The 14350-nt window shown below is 37.9% G+C and overlaps 1 protein-coding gene across 2 annotated transcripts in view; it reads left to right on the top strand.

The window, feature by feature from the left end:
• The window catches only part of ZC4H2 (zinc finger C4H2-type containing), a 60280-nt gene that overhangs the window by 34333 nt on the left and 11597 nt on the right, over positions 1-14350 (top strand). The gene's annotated exons all lie outside the window — the stretch shown is intronic.

The raw sequence follows: 14350 nt of genomic DNA, 5'->3' as shown, positions 1-14350 counted from the left end.
TGCTTAATGATTCTTTCTGTTTCTTTCTCTCCTCTTGCATTTAACTATAAACAACAAGGAGAAACCATCCTCACCTTCAACATTTTTCTTAAAAATCTCTTCAGCTAAGTATTCAATGTCATTGCTCACATTTACTACCTCGTAAAACACTAGAACAAAATTCAGCCAAATTCTTTGCCACTTTATAACATAGATTACCTTTCCTCCAGTTTCCAATAGCATGTTCCTCTTTTCTCTATAAGAACTCATCAGAAACACCTTTAATGACCATATTTCTATCAGCAGTTCTTTCAATGCAATATAGGCTTTTTAAGCACATACCCTAAACATGTCCAGCCTCTACTCATCACCCATTTCCAAAGCCACTTGCACATTTTTAGGTATTTATTAAAGTAACACCCCCACTTTACAGTACAAAAAGCTGTTCAGTCTTCTACAACAAAATATCATAGACTGGATGGCTTAAACAGCAGACATTTATTTTCTCACTTATAAAGGCAGTTATGGTCAACATGCAGCAAACTAGCTTTCTGGTGAGGGCTCTCTTTCTGATTTGCAGTTGGCCACCTTGTTGCTATATTTTCACATGGCCTTTCCTCTGTGCATTCAGAAAGAGAGAGAGAGAGAGAGAGCAATCTCTGGTGTCTCTTTCTTATGAGCACACCAATCCAATTGGATTAGGGTACCATATTTATGATCTCATTAACTTTAATTTCTTCCCCAAAGGACCACAAACTAAGTGCATTCACACTGCGAATTAGGGCTTCAACATGGGAACTTTTGAGAGACAATTCAGTCTATAACTAAACCCTAAATTTTATATGTATTAAAAATATCCATTAAGAATGAGGAAAAAAAATAAGATATTCTCAGATGAAGAAAACGTAAGAAAATTTGTGAGTAGCATATCTACCCTAAAATAAAGGAATTTCCTTTTTAAATAGGAAATAAAAGAGGAAAACATGAAATAACAGGAAGGAGAAAAAATACGAGAAAGAGGAAAAATATAATAATATTTTTATAAATAAAAATAATAATAAAATACAGTACATTTTCCTTATCCTGTTTAGTTTTCTAAATTATTTCTGATGGTGGAAGCAATAATGTAGTGCTAATATGGTTTTCAATGTATGTAGAAGAAATATTTCAGATAGTTATAAATGGTAGAAGGTGAAGGGGCATAAAGGTAGGTAATGATTCTACTATCATACCAATAAAGTGATGACACAATAGACTACAAAATTATGAAATGTAATACTTAGAGCAACCACTAAAAAACTATAGAAAAAGATACACTTAAAAACAGTATAGACAAAATATAATTCTGGGATATGATGAATTAAGCACAGGACAGCAGCTAAAAGAAAACAGAATAAAAGATCAAATGGTAAGCAAAAATGAATTGGTACATTTAAGCTCTAACTTATCAATAAGTACACTAAATATAATTGGCCTAAGTACAGTAATTAAAAACTGATTAGCCAAGAGAATTTTAAAAATTTGATCCATTTATATGTTATCTACAAAAAACTCACTTCAAATATATAGATATATGTATGTTAAAAGTGCCATGAATGGAAGAAGATATATAATGAAAGCATTAATCAGAAAAATAGGAATGGAAATATTAATATCAGATAAAGTAGACTTCAGAGCAAAGAAAATTACTAGGTACATAGAAATACATAACATAATGACAAAGGTATAAATCCACCAAGAAGACATACTAATCCTAAGAGGGTATACACCAGATAAAAGAAATGCCAAATATGTGAAGCAAATCTGATAGGACCAAAAGCAAAGATGGATAAATCCAATTATAGTTGGAGCCTTTAACATTCCTCTATCATTACACAGAAAATCAGCAAAGGTATAGAACTTGACAACACCATCAGCAACAGGATTTCCTTAATATTTATAGAACACTTAACCCAAAGACAAGTTATATATTCAAGTGCCCATTAAATACATACTGAGACAAATAGGCCATATCTTGGGATATAAGATAATCCCCAACCAATTTAAAAGAATGTAAAATGGAGTGTGGTCTCTGACATTAATAAAATCAAACTCAAGAATATAGACATAGCAACTGGAAAAGACAGACATTATATGGTCTCATTCATTTGAGGAATATAAAAATTAGTGAAAGGGAATAAAGGGAAAGGAGAGAAAATGAGTGAAAATATCAGTGAGGGTGACAAAACATGAGAGACACCTAACTCTGGGAAATGAACAAGGGGTAGTGGATGGGGAAGTGGGCGGGGGGTTGGGGTGACTGGGTGATGGGCACTGAGGGGGACACTTGGCGGGATGAACACTGGGTGTTATGCTATATGTTGGCAAATTGAACTCCAATAAAAATATTTTTTTAAGTTAAAAAAGAATATAACATAGAACTCTTTATAAAAATATTAGCAAATAGATTTCAACAATATATAAAAAGAATTATACACCATAATTAAGTGGGATTTATTCCAGAGATGCAAGGCTGGTTTGCTACTAAAAAAGTCAATTTTGTTTGTCATATTAACAGACAAAAATCACATAATCATGTCAATTGATACAGATAAAGCATTTGGAAAAATTCAGTACATTTATGAGATCTCTTAGGAAACTAGGAATAAGGGAGAATTTTCTCAACATGATAAAGTGCACCCATAAAAACTTTCCAGGTAGCTAACATACTTTGTTGTGAAAGAATAAATGCTATCCTTTCAAGATCAGGGACAAGGGAGGGATGCCCATTCTCAGCACTGCTAGTCAGTATTAGCACTGGAGGCTCTAGACAGAACAATTAGTCAAAAAATAAGTAAAAATCATATAAATGAAAAGGAAGAAATAAAACTGTCTTTGTTTGCAGATAGCATAATTGTCATGTAAGAAATCCCGATAAATTGAAAACAACAAAACCTCCCAAAAAGTCCAGGATCTAATTAACTTATCAAGGCTATGTGGTATTGGCTAAGGGACAGACACATAGATAAATGGAACAACATTAAGAACAGACAAATGGGGGGGGGATCCCTGGGTGGCTCAGCGGTTTAGCGCCTGTGCCTTTGGCCCAGGGCGTGATCTTGGGGTCCTGGGATCAAGTCCCATGTCGGGCTCCTTGCATGGAGCCTGCTTCTCCCTCTGCCTGTGTCTTTGCCTCTCTCTCTCTCGTCTCTGATGAGTAAATAAATAAAATCTTAAAAAAAGAACAAATTGGGATGCCTAGGTGGCACAGGGTTGAGCCTTTGGCTCAGGGCATGATCCCAGACTCCAGAATTGAGTCATGCATTGGCTTTTCCCTCTGCCTATGTCTCTGCCTCTCTCTTTCTCAGGCTCTCATGAGTAAATAAATACATCTTATTAAAAAACCGTGAGAAATCACGTGAGACCCACACAAGTATGGCCAACTGATTTTTGACAGAGTTGCAAAAGTAATCCAACATTAGGACAGTCTTTACAACAAGTAGTGCTGGAACAATTGTATATACATAAGTAAGGAAAAAAAAGATAATCACAGCCTAAACCTCACACTTTATATAAAACTTAACTCAGAATAGATTATAGATATAAATGTAACCATAAAAATTTAAAAAGATAATACGGAAAAACCTGCAGAACCTAGAGCTTGGTGAAGTCTTAGGCCTGACACTAAAGCACGATCCATAAAAGATAAAATTGATGGATTGAATTTCATAATTTTTTAGGCTAAAATAAAAACATGTTCTGCTAAAAACATGATTAAGATGATGAAAGACAGGGATACCTGGGTGGCTCAGCAGTTGAGCATCTGCCTTCAGCTCAGGGTGTGATCCTGGGTCCAGGATCAAGTCCTGCATCAGGCCCTGCGAGGAGCCTACTTTTCCCTTTGCCTATATCTCTGCCTTTCTCTGTGTCTCTCATGAATAAATAATAAAATCTTTTAAAAAATGATGAAAGACAAAATACTGACTGGGAGAACATATTTGCAAACAACATAACTGACAAAAGACTCATGTCTAGGATATATAGATTCTCAAAACTCAACTGTTAGGAAAAAATATTCAATTAAAAAATGATCCAAAAAAAAAAAATGATCCAAAGACATACCCAGCCATTTTGTTACTTTTTTATTTGTTTTTATTGAAATTCAGTTTGCCAATGTATAGTGTAACACCCAGTGCTCATCCCATCAACTGCCCTCCTCAGTGCCCATCATGGAGTTACCCCAAATCCCTGACCACCACCCCTTCCACAACCCTTTGTTCATTTCCCAGAGGTAGAAGCCTCTCATGGTTTGTCTCCCTCTCTAATTTTCCCCACTCAGTTCCCCTCCTTTCTCTTATAATCCCTTTAACTGTTTCTTCAATTCCCCATAGGACTGAAACCATAAGATGATTGTTCTTATCCATCTGACTTTTACTTCACTCAGCATACTATCCTCCAGTTTCATGCACGTTGAGGCAATGGTAGGTATTCGTCCTTTCTGAAGGCTGATTAATATTCCATTGTGTGTGTGTGTGTGTGTGTGTGTGTGTGTGTGTGTATGTATACATATATTACATCTTCTTTATCCATTCATCTGTCAAAGGACATCGTGGCTCCTTCCAAAGTTTGGCTATTGTGGACATTGCTGCTATGAACATTGGGGTGCAGGTGTCCTGGTGTTTCATTACATCCATATGTTTGGGATAAATATCCAGTAGTGCAATTGCTGAGTCAAAGGGTAGCTCTATTTTTAACTCTTTGAGGAGCCTCCACACTATTTTCCAGAGTGGCTGCATCAGTTTCCAGTCCCACAAACAGTGCAAGAGGGTTCCCCCTTCTCCACATCCTTTCCAAAATTTGTTTTCCCGTCTTGTTAAACTTTGCCATTCTCACTGGTGTGAGGTGGTATCTCATTGTGGTTTTGATTTGCATTTCACTGAGAGCAAGTGATGCAGAGCATTGTCTTATGTGTTTATTGGCCATGTGTATGTCTTCCTTGATGAAATTTCTGTTCATGTCTTCTGCCCATTTCATGATTGGATTTTTTGCTTCTTGGGTGTTGAGTTTAGCAAGTTCTTTATAGATCTTGGATACTAGCCCTTTATCTGATATGTCATTTGCAAATATTTTCTCCCATTCTGTAGGTTGTCTTTTATTTTTGTTGACTATTTCTTTTACTGTACAGAAGCTTTTTATCCTGTTTAAGTCCCAATGCTTATTTTTCTCGTTTCCCTTGTCTTCATAGATGTATCTTGCAAGACGTTGCTGTGGCCAAGTTTAAAAAGGGTGTTGCCTGTGTTCTCCTCTAAGATTTTGATGTATTCTTGTCTCACATTTAGATCTTTCATCCATTTTGAGTTTGCCTTTGGGTATGGTGTAAGAGAATGGTCTAGTTTGTTTCTTCTGCACGTGGCTGTCCAATTTTCACAATACCGTTTATTGAAGAGACTGTCCTTTTTCCAATAGGTATTCTTTCCTGCTTTGTCAAATATTAGTTGACCATAGAGTTGGTGCCCAATTCTGGGTTCTCTATTCTGTTACATTAATCTATGTGTCTGTTTTTGTGCTACTACCATACTGTATTGATGATCACAGCTGTGTAATAGAGCTTGAAATCTGCCATTCTAATGCCCCTGGCATTGGTTTTCTTTTTCAATGTTACTCTGGCTGTTCAGGTCTTTTCTGATTACATACAAATCTTAACGATTATTTGTTCCAACTCTCTGAAGAAAGTCCATGGTATTTTGATAGGGATTGCATTGAACGTGTAAATTGCCCAGAGTAGCATAGACATTTTCACAATATTAATTGTTCCAATCCATGAGCATGGAATACTTTTCCATCTCTTTCTATATTCCTAAATTTCTTTCAGAAGTGTTCTGTATGTTTTAGGGAATATATCCTTTAACACTTTGGTTAGGTTTATTCCCAGGTATCACATGCTATTGGGTGCAATTTTAAATGATATTGATTCCTTAATTTGTCTTTTCAATCTCATTGTTACTGTACAGAAATGCAACTAAGTTCTGTGCATTGATTTTGTATCCAGCTACAGTGCTGAATTGCTGTATGAGTTCTAGCAATCTTGGCGTGGAGATTTTTGGGTTTTCTATGTACAGTATCATGTCATCTGTGAAGAGAGAGGGTTTGACTTCTTCTTTACCAATTTGAATGCCTTTTATTTCTTTTGGTTTTTTGATGGTTGAGGCTAGGACTTCTAGCACTATGTTGAATAACAATGGTGAAAGTGGTCATCCCTGTTGTGTTCCTGAACTTAGGGGAAAGGTTCTCAGGGTTTCCCCATTGAGAATGATATTTGCTGTGGGCTTTTCATAAATGGCTTTTAAGATATTGAGGAATGTTCCCTGTATCCCTACACTTTGAAGAGTTTTAATCAGGAATGCATGGTATATTTTGTCAAATGCTTTCTCTGCATCTATTGAGAGAATCATGTGGTTCTTGTATTTCACTTGTTGATATGATCTGTCACATTGATTATTTTATGAGTGTTGAACCAACCTTGCATCCTGAGGATAAATCCCACTTAGACATGGTGAATAATCCTCTTAAAGTACTGTTGTATCCTATTGAGTAGTATCTTGCTGAGAATTTTTTCCATTTATGTTCATCAGGGATATTGGTCTATAATTCTCCTTTTTGGTGGGGTCTTTGCCTGGTTTTGGATTCAAGGTAATAGAGGCCTCATAAAAAGAGTTTCTATGTATTCTGTCCCTTTCTATCCTTTGAAATAGCTTTAGTAGAATAGGTGTTATTTTTTCTTTAAACATGTGATAGGGGAGACAGAACATAAAGACTCCTAACTCTGGGAAACGAACTAGGGGTGGTGGAAGGGGAGGAGGGCGGGGGGTGGGGATGAATGGGTGATGGGCACTGAGGGGGACACTTGACCGGATGAGCACTGGGTGTTATTCTGTATGTTGGCAAATTGAACACCAATAAAAAATAAATTTATTATTTTAAAAAAAACATTTGATAGAATTCCCCTTGGGAATCCATCTGGCCCTGGACTCTTGTGTCTTGGGAGGTTTTTGATAACTGCTTCAGGTTCATCTCTGGTTATTGGCCTGTTCAGGTTTTCTATTTCTTCCTGTTCCATTTTTGGTAGTTTGTGGTTTTCCAGAAATTCGTCCATTTCTTCTAGATTGCATAATTTATTGGCATATAGCTACTCATAATGCTTTTTAAAAATCGTTTGTATTTCCTTGGTATTGGCTGTGATCTCTCTCTTTCATTCATGATTTTATTGAGTCTTTAAACTTCTTAATTAGGCTGGCTAGGGGTTTATCTATCTTATTAATTCTCTCAAAGAAGCAACTCCTGGTTTTGTTGATCTGTTCTACAGTTCTGCTGGTCTCTATTTCATTGAATTCTGCTCTAATATTTATTATCTCTCTTCTTCTGCTTGGTGTCGGTTTTATTTGTTGTTCTTTCTCCAGTTCCTTTAGGTGGGAGGTTAGCTTTTGTATTTGAGTTTTTTTCCAATTTTTTGAGGGATGCTTGTTTTGCAATGCATTTCCCTCTTAGGATGACTTTTCCCAAAGTTTTTGAATGGTTGTATCTTCATTAGTTTCCCTTAATCTTTTTAATTCTTCTCTAATTTCCTGGTTGACCCATTCATCTTTTACTAGGATGCTCTTTAACCTCCATGTGTTTGAGATTCTTCCAAATTTCTTCTTGTGATTGAGTTCTAGTTTCAAAGCATTATGGTCTGAAAATATGCAGGGGAGAATCCCAGTCTTTTGGTATTGGTTGAGACCTGACTTGTGACCCAGTGTGCAGTCTATTCTGGAGAAAGTTCCATGTGCAGTTGAGAAGAATGTGTATTCATTTGAATTTGAAATGGAAAGTTCTGTATATATTAGTGAAATCTTTTTTTTCCAGTATATCATTTAAGGCCGTTGTTCTTTTTTGGTGTTGTGCTTAGAAAATCTGTCATTTGCAGAAAGTGCCGTGTTGAATTCTCTTGTTGTTAGTGTCTTATTATCTAAGTATGTATTTATTTGATTATTAATTGATTGACATACTTGGCAGCTCCCACATTAGGGGCATGTACATTCATAAGTGTTAGGTCTTCTTGTTGGATAGACCTTTTAGTATGATATACTATCCCTCTTCATCTCTTACGAGTCTTTGGTATAAACTAATTCATCTGAAATGAAGATTGCTACCCCAGCTTTTTCTTGAGGACCAGTTGAATGGTAAATGGTTCTCCACATCTTCATTTTCAGCCTATAGGTGTCCTTAGGTCTAAAAAGAGTCTCTTGTAGACAGCAAATAGATGAGAAGTCTTTTTTATTGAGTCTGAAACCCTGCACCTTTTGCTGGGATCATTTAACCCATTCACGATCAGAGTTACTATTAAAAGATATGAATTTAGTGTCATCATAATACCTATTCAGTCCCTGTTTTTGTGGATTATTTCTTTGGGCTTCCACTTTTTTTACTGGGTCCCCCTTATTATTTCTTGCAGAGCTAGTTTGGTGTTCACATATTCTTTTAGTTTCTGCCTACCTTGGAAGCTCTTTATCTCTCCTTCTATTCTGAATGACAGCCCTGCTGCATAAAGTATTCTTGGCTACATGTTCTTCTCATTTAGTACTCTGAATATATCATGCCAGCCCTTTCTCGCCTGCCAGATCTCTGTGGAGAGGTCTGCTGTTAATCTGATATTTCTCCCCATATAAGTTAAGAAGCTGTTGTTTCAAGCTGCTTTATGACTTTTCTCTTTATCTCTGAAATTTGCAAGTTTCACTCTTAAATGTCTAGGTGTTGAATGGTTTTTATCGATTTTTGGGGGTCCCTCTCTATATCTTATATCTGAATGCCTGCCTGCTTCCTTCCCCAGATTAGCGAAGTTCTCAGATATGATTTGTTGAAATATACTTTGTGGTCCTTTGTCTGTCTGTCTGACTCTCTCTCTCTCAGCCTCTTCTGGAATCTCAATAAAACCTATATTCTTCCTTCTCACGATATGATTTATTTCCCTAAAACTTTCCTCTGGGCTTTTAATTGTTTTTCTCTGTTTTCCTCAGCTTCCTTCTTAACCATCAACTTGTCTTCTATGTAACTCACTCTCTTTTCCACCTCATTAACCCTAGCTGTTAGAACATCCCATTTGAGTTGGATCTCATTTCATCTATTTTTAATTTCAGCCTGATTAGACCTCAACTCTGCAGTAACGAATTCTGTAGAGTCCTTTACAGTTTTTCCTAGAGTCACCAGTAGCTTTATAATTGTACTTCTGTATTGAATTTCTGGCATTGTATTGAAATCCAAATTCTGTAATTCTGTGGCAGAGAGTACGGTTTCTGTTTCTTTCTTTTGTGGTGAATTCTTCCTTGTAGTCATTTTGTCTGGTTAGAATGACTGTATGAGTGGCCTGGGTCAAAAATATCAACCACAGCCTAAGTAAAATACACCCTAGATGATTCCGAAGAGGTTAGAGAGCAGAAAGTAAAGAAAATAGGAACAGAGAAAATAAAACAAAAGGACCACTAAAGTGAAAAATAAATTTGAAAACAAAGTAGTAAAAATCAACAGCCAAAAAACAAAAACAAAGAAAAAGACAAAATTGGGAAGAATCATGGTGATGAGGCAGTGGTAGTGGAGAGAGAATGTAGTCTACTTGAGGGGTCCTAGAGGGTGATCCTAACATACTTTGTTCTGTATGTTAGAAAATGGTCTATCCCAAATTTATATAAGACAGTAATACTTATATGAAGCCCCAACCTTGACCACAAAAACATAAACAAGATAAAAGAGGGTGGCAGAATGGGAAGGAAGAGAGAATATAATCTCACAGAATGAACCAACATAGTCTTCCACTTGGTTCTAGGTGAAGGTTGGTCGTGTTTTAGAAGGTACTAACTTCCACCGTTGTAAAACAAAACAAGGTAAAATACACACACACACACGCACAAAAATACTCATAACTCGTATATCTACCCAAATTAAATTGAATACGTTGAAGGGAATCCAGAAGTGAAAAATATATCTAAGACATGTAATTGTAGAAATATGAAAGTCAAAAAGGAGAAAACTTAAAAATGTAGAGCTGGTAAATATTGTAGTTCACGTGGCAAAAGAGAAAAAATATTGGAAATTTTTAGTCTGTTATAAAAACGAGTCATAATGGAAAAAGAAAAAGTAGGACCCTTTAGTTCTTTTTTTTAAGATTTTATTTATTTACTCATGACAGACACAGAGAGAGAGGCAGAGACATGGGCAGAGGGAGAAGCAGGCTCCATGCAGGGAGCCTGATGTGGGACTCGATCCCGGGTCTCCAGGATCACACCCCAGACTGAACGCAGTGCTAAACCGCCGGGCCACTGGGGCTACCCAGACCCTTTTATATAGTATTTTACCTCAGTCTTGGAGGTTTCCAGTGCTGCTTTATCAATAAACTTACTCTTCCCTTGTTCTTCCAGCAGTTCTTATGGGGAAGGGGTCTACTGCGCTGATTCTCAGGTGTTTTTGCCTGGTCAGAGATTCCCTACCCCGTTCCAGGTCCTGGGCTCGATATGAGCTGTTTATCCTGTGAGGCCTTTGTTCCCTAGAGATCCCACCTCTCCCAGTCATGAGGTGATACAAAGAGGGAAAACAACAAATGCAGCCGCCAGATCTCCACCTCTGGAATTGAGCTCCCCATGAATAACTAACCACAGTCTCCCAGTCTGCACTAGCCTGGATGCTCCTGGGGTTAGGCACAGGTACACTGAACTGCAAAATATGCGGGGCACATAGTGGCCAGAGATTTCTTCCTTTACTGTGCCCTCCTTGCTTCCTCCTGTCCCAGGGGGAATGCACGACCACCAGATTTGTCCACTTGGGTATCCTGGGATCAAGGGCCCTGTGAGGCTGCACCTGCACGCCCAGGGACTGCCTCTCCTGAAGGTAATGGGCCACAGCTACCTCCGTCCGGAGCTGGCCCGCCTAACCAACTGACTTCTCCCAAATGCCCCAGAGGGCTGTGGCACTCCAGCCCATGACCAATATTGGACTGTGGTTTGTGGTGAGATTTCCTCTGGGTGCCCCTCCTTTTATTTTATTTTTTTTGTAATAACAAATTTATTTTTTATTGGTGTTCAATTTGACACCATACAGAATAACACCCAGTGATCATCCCGTCAAGTGCCCCCCCTTTGTGCCTGCCAACCAGTCACCACCACCTCCGCCCTCCTACCCTTCCACCACGCCTAGTTCGTTTCCCAGAGTTAGGAGTCTTCCATGTTCTGTCTCCCTTTCTGATATTTCCTACCCATTTCTTCTCCCTTCCCCTCTATTCCCTTTCACTATTATTTACATTCCTGAAATAAATGAGACCATATAAATGTCTGTCCTTCTCCAATTGACTTATTTCACTCAGCATAATACCCTCCAGTTCCATCCACGTAAAAGCAAATGGGGGGTATTTGTCATTTCTAATGGCTGAGGAATATTCCATTGTATACATAAACCACATCTTCTTCATTCATTCATCTTTCGATAGACACCGAAGCTCCTTCCACAGTTTGGCTATTGTGGACATTGCTGCTAGAAACATCGGGGTGCAGGTGTCCCGGCGTTTCATTGCATCTGTACCTTTGGGGTAAATCCCCAGCAGTGCAATGCTGGATCGTAGGGCAGATCTATTTTTAACTCTGAGGAACCTCCACACAGTTTTTCAGAGAGGCTGATCATTTCACATTCCCACCAACAGTGCAAGAGGGTTCCCTTTTCTCCGCATCCCCTCCAACATTTGTGGTTTCCTGCCTTGTTAATTTTCCCATTTCTCACTGGTGTGAGGTGGTATCTCATTGTGGCTTTGATTTGTATTTCCCTGATGGCAAGTGATGCAGAGCATTTCCTCATGTGCATCTTGGCCATGTGTATGTCTTCCTCTGTGAGATTTCTGCTCATGTCTTTTGCCCATTTCATGATTGGGTTGTTTCTTTGCTGTTGAGTTTAATAAGTTCTTAATAGATCTTGGAAACTAGCCCTTTATCTGATAGGTCATTTGCAAATATATTCTCCCATTCTGTAGGTTGTCTTGCAGTTTTGTTGACTGTATCCTTTGCTGTGCAAAAGCTTCTTATCTTGATGAAGTCCCAGTAGTTCATTTTTGCTTTTCTTTCCTTTGCCTTCACGGATGTATCTTGCAAGAAGTTACTGTGGCCGAGTTCAAAAAGGGTGTTGCCTGTGTTCTCTTCTAGGATTTTGACGGAATCTTTTCTCACATTTAGATCTTTCATCCATTTTGAGTTTCTCTTTGTCTATGGTGAAATAGAGTGGTCTAGTTTCATTCTTCTGCATGTTGATGTCCAATTTTCCCAGCACCATTTATTGAAGAGACTGTCTTTCTTCCAGTGGATAGTCTTTCCTCCTTTGTCGAATATTAGTTGACCAAAAAGTTGAGGGTCCACTTCTGGGTTCTCTATTCTGTTCCATTGATCTATGTGTCTGTTTTTGTGCCAGTACCACACTGTCTTGATGACCACAGCTGTGTAGTACAACCTGTAATCTGGCATTGTGATGCCCCCAGCTATGGTTTTCTTTTTAAAAATTCCCCTGGGTATTCGGGGTCTTTTTTTAATATCACACAAATCTTAAAATAATTTGTTCTAACTCTCTGAAGAAAGTCCATGGTATTTTGATAGGGATTGCATTAAAAGTGTAAATTGCCCTGGGTAACACTGACATTTTCACAATTTTAATTCTTGCAATCCATGAACATGGAATATTTTCCCATCTCTCTGTGTCTTCCTTAATTTCTTTCAGAAGTGTTCTTTAGTTTTTAGGGTATAGATCCTTTACCTCTTTGGTTAGGTTTATTCCTAGGTATCTTATGCTTTTGGGTGCAATTGTACATGGGACTGACTCCTTAATTTCTCTTTCTTCAGTCTCATTGTTAGTGTATAGAAATGCCACTGATTTCTGGGCATTGATTTTGTATCCAGCCACACTGCCGAATTGCTGTATGAGTTCTAGCAATCTTGGGGTAGAGTCTTCTGGGTTTTCTATGTAGAGTATCATGTCATTGGCAAAGAGGGAGAGTATGACTTCTTCTTTGCCAATTTGAATGCCTTTAATGTCTTTCTTTTGTCTGATTGCTGAGGCTAGGACTTCTAGTACTATGTTGAATAGCAGTGGTGAGAGTGGACATCCCTGTCTTGTTCCTGATCTTAGGGGAAAACTCCAAGCATTTCCCCATTGAGAACGATATTTGCTGTGGGCTTTTTGTAGACGGCTTTTAAGATGTTGAGGAATATTTCCTCTATGCCTACACTCTGAAGAGTTTTGATCAGGAATGAATGCTGTATTTTGTCAAATGCTTTCTCTGTATCTATTGAGAGGATCATATGCTTCTTCGTTTTTCTCTTGCTGATATGATGAGTCACATTGATTGTTTTACGAGTGTTGAAGCAGCTTTGTGTCCCAGGAATAAATCCTACTTCATCATGGTGAATAATTTTCTTAATGTACTGTTGGATCCTATTGGCTAGTATCTTGTTGAGAATTTTTGCATGCATGTTCATCAGGGATTTTGGTCTATATTTCTCCTTTTTGGTGGGGTCTTTGTCTGGTTTTGGAATTAAGGTGATGGCCTCATAGAACAAATTTGGAAGTACTCCATCTCTTTCTATCTTTCCAAACAGCTTTAGTAGAAGAGGTATGTTTTCTTCTTTAAACCTTTGATAGAATTCCCCTGGGAAGCCATCTGGCCCTGGACTTTTGTGTCTTGCGAGGTTTTTTATGACTGCTTCAATTTCCTCCCTGTTTATTGGCCTGTTCAGGTTTTCTGTTTCTTCCTGTTCCAGTTTTAGTAGTTTGTGGCTTTCCACAGAAGCGTCCATTTCTTCTAGATTGCCTAATTTATTGGCGCATAGCTGTTCATAATATGTTTTTAAAATCGTTTGTATTTCCTTGGTGTTGGTAGTCATCTCTCGTTTCTCATTCATCATTTTATTAATTGGAGCCTTCTCTCTTCTTTTTAATAAGGTTGGCTAATGGTTTATCTATCTTATTAATTCATTCAAAGAACCAACTCCTGGTTTTGTTGATCTGTTCCACAAATCTTCTGATCTCGATTTCGTTGTCTGTTCGAATCTTTATTAACTCTCTTCTTCTGCTTGGTGTAGGATCTACTTGCTGTTTTTTTTCTAGCTCCTTTAGGTGTAAGGTTAGCTTTTATATTTGAGTTCTTTCCAGTTTTTGAATAGATGCTTGTATTGCGATGTATTTCCCCCTCAGGACTGCTTTTGCTGTATCCCAAAGATTTTGAATGGTTGTATCTTCATTCTCATTAGTTTCCATGAATCTTTTTAATTCTTCCTTAATTTCCTGGTTGACCCTTTTATCTTTTAGCAGGATGGTCCTTAACTTCCACGTGTTT

This window comes from Vulpes lagopus, chromosome X (genome assembly GCF_018345385.1).
Source record: "Vulpes lagopus strain Blue_001 chromosome X, ASM1834538v1, whole genome shotgun sequence".
Classification (NCBI taxonomy): domain Eukaryota; kingdom Metazoa; phylum Chordata; class Mammalia; order Carnivora; family Canidae; genus Vulpes; species Vulpes lagopus.
The sequence above is the reverse complement of the archived record's forward strand: the minus strand, read 5'-3'. Positions and strand labels throughout refer to the sequence as shown.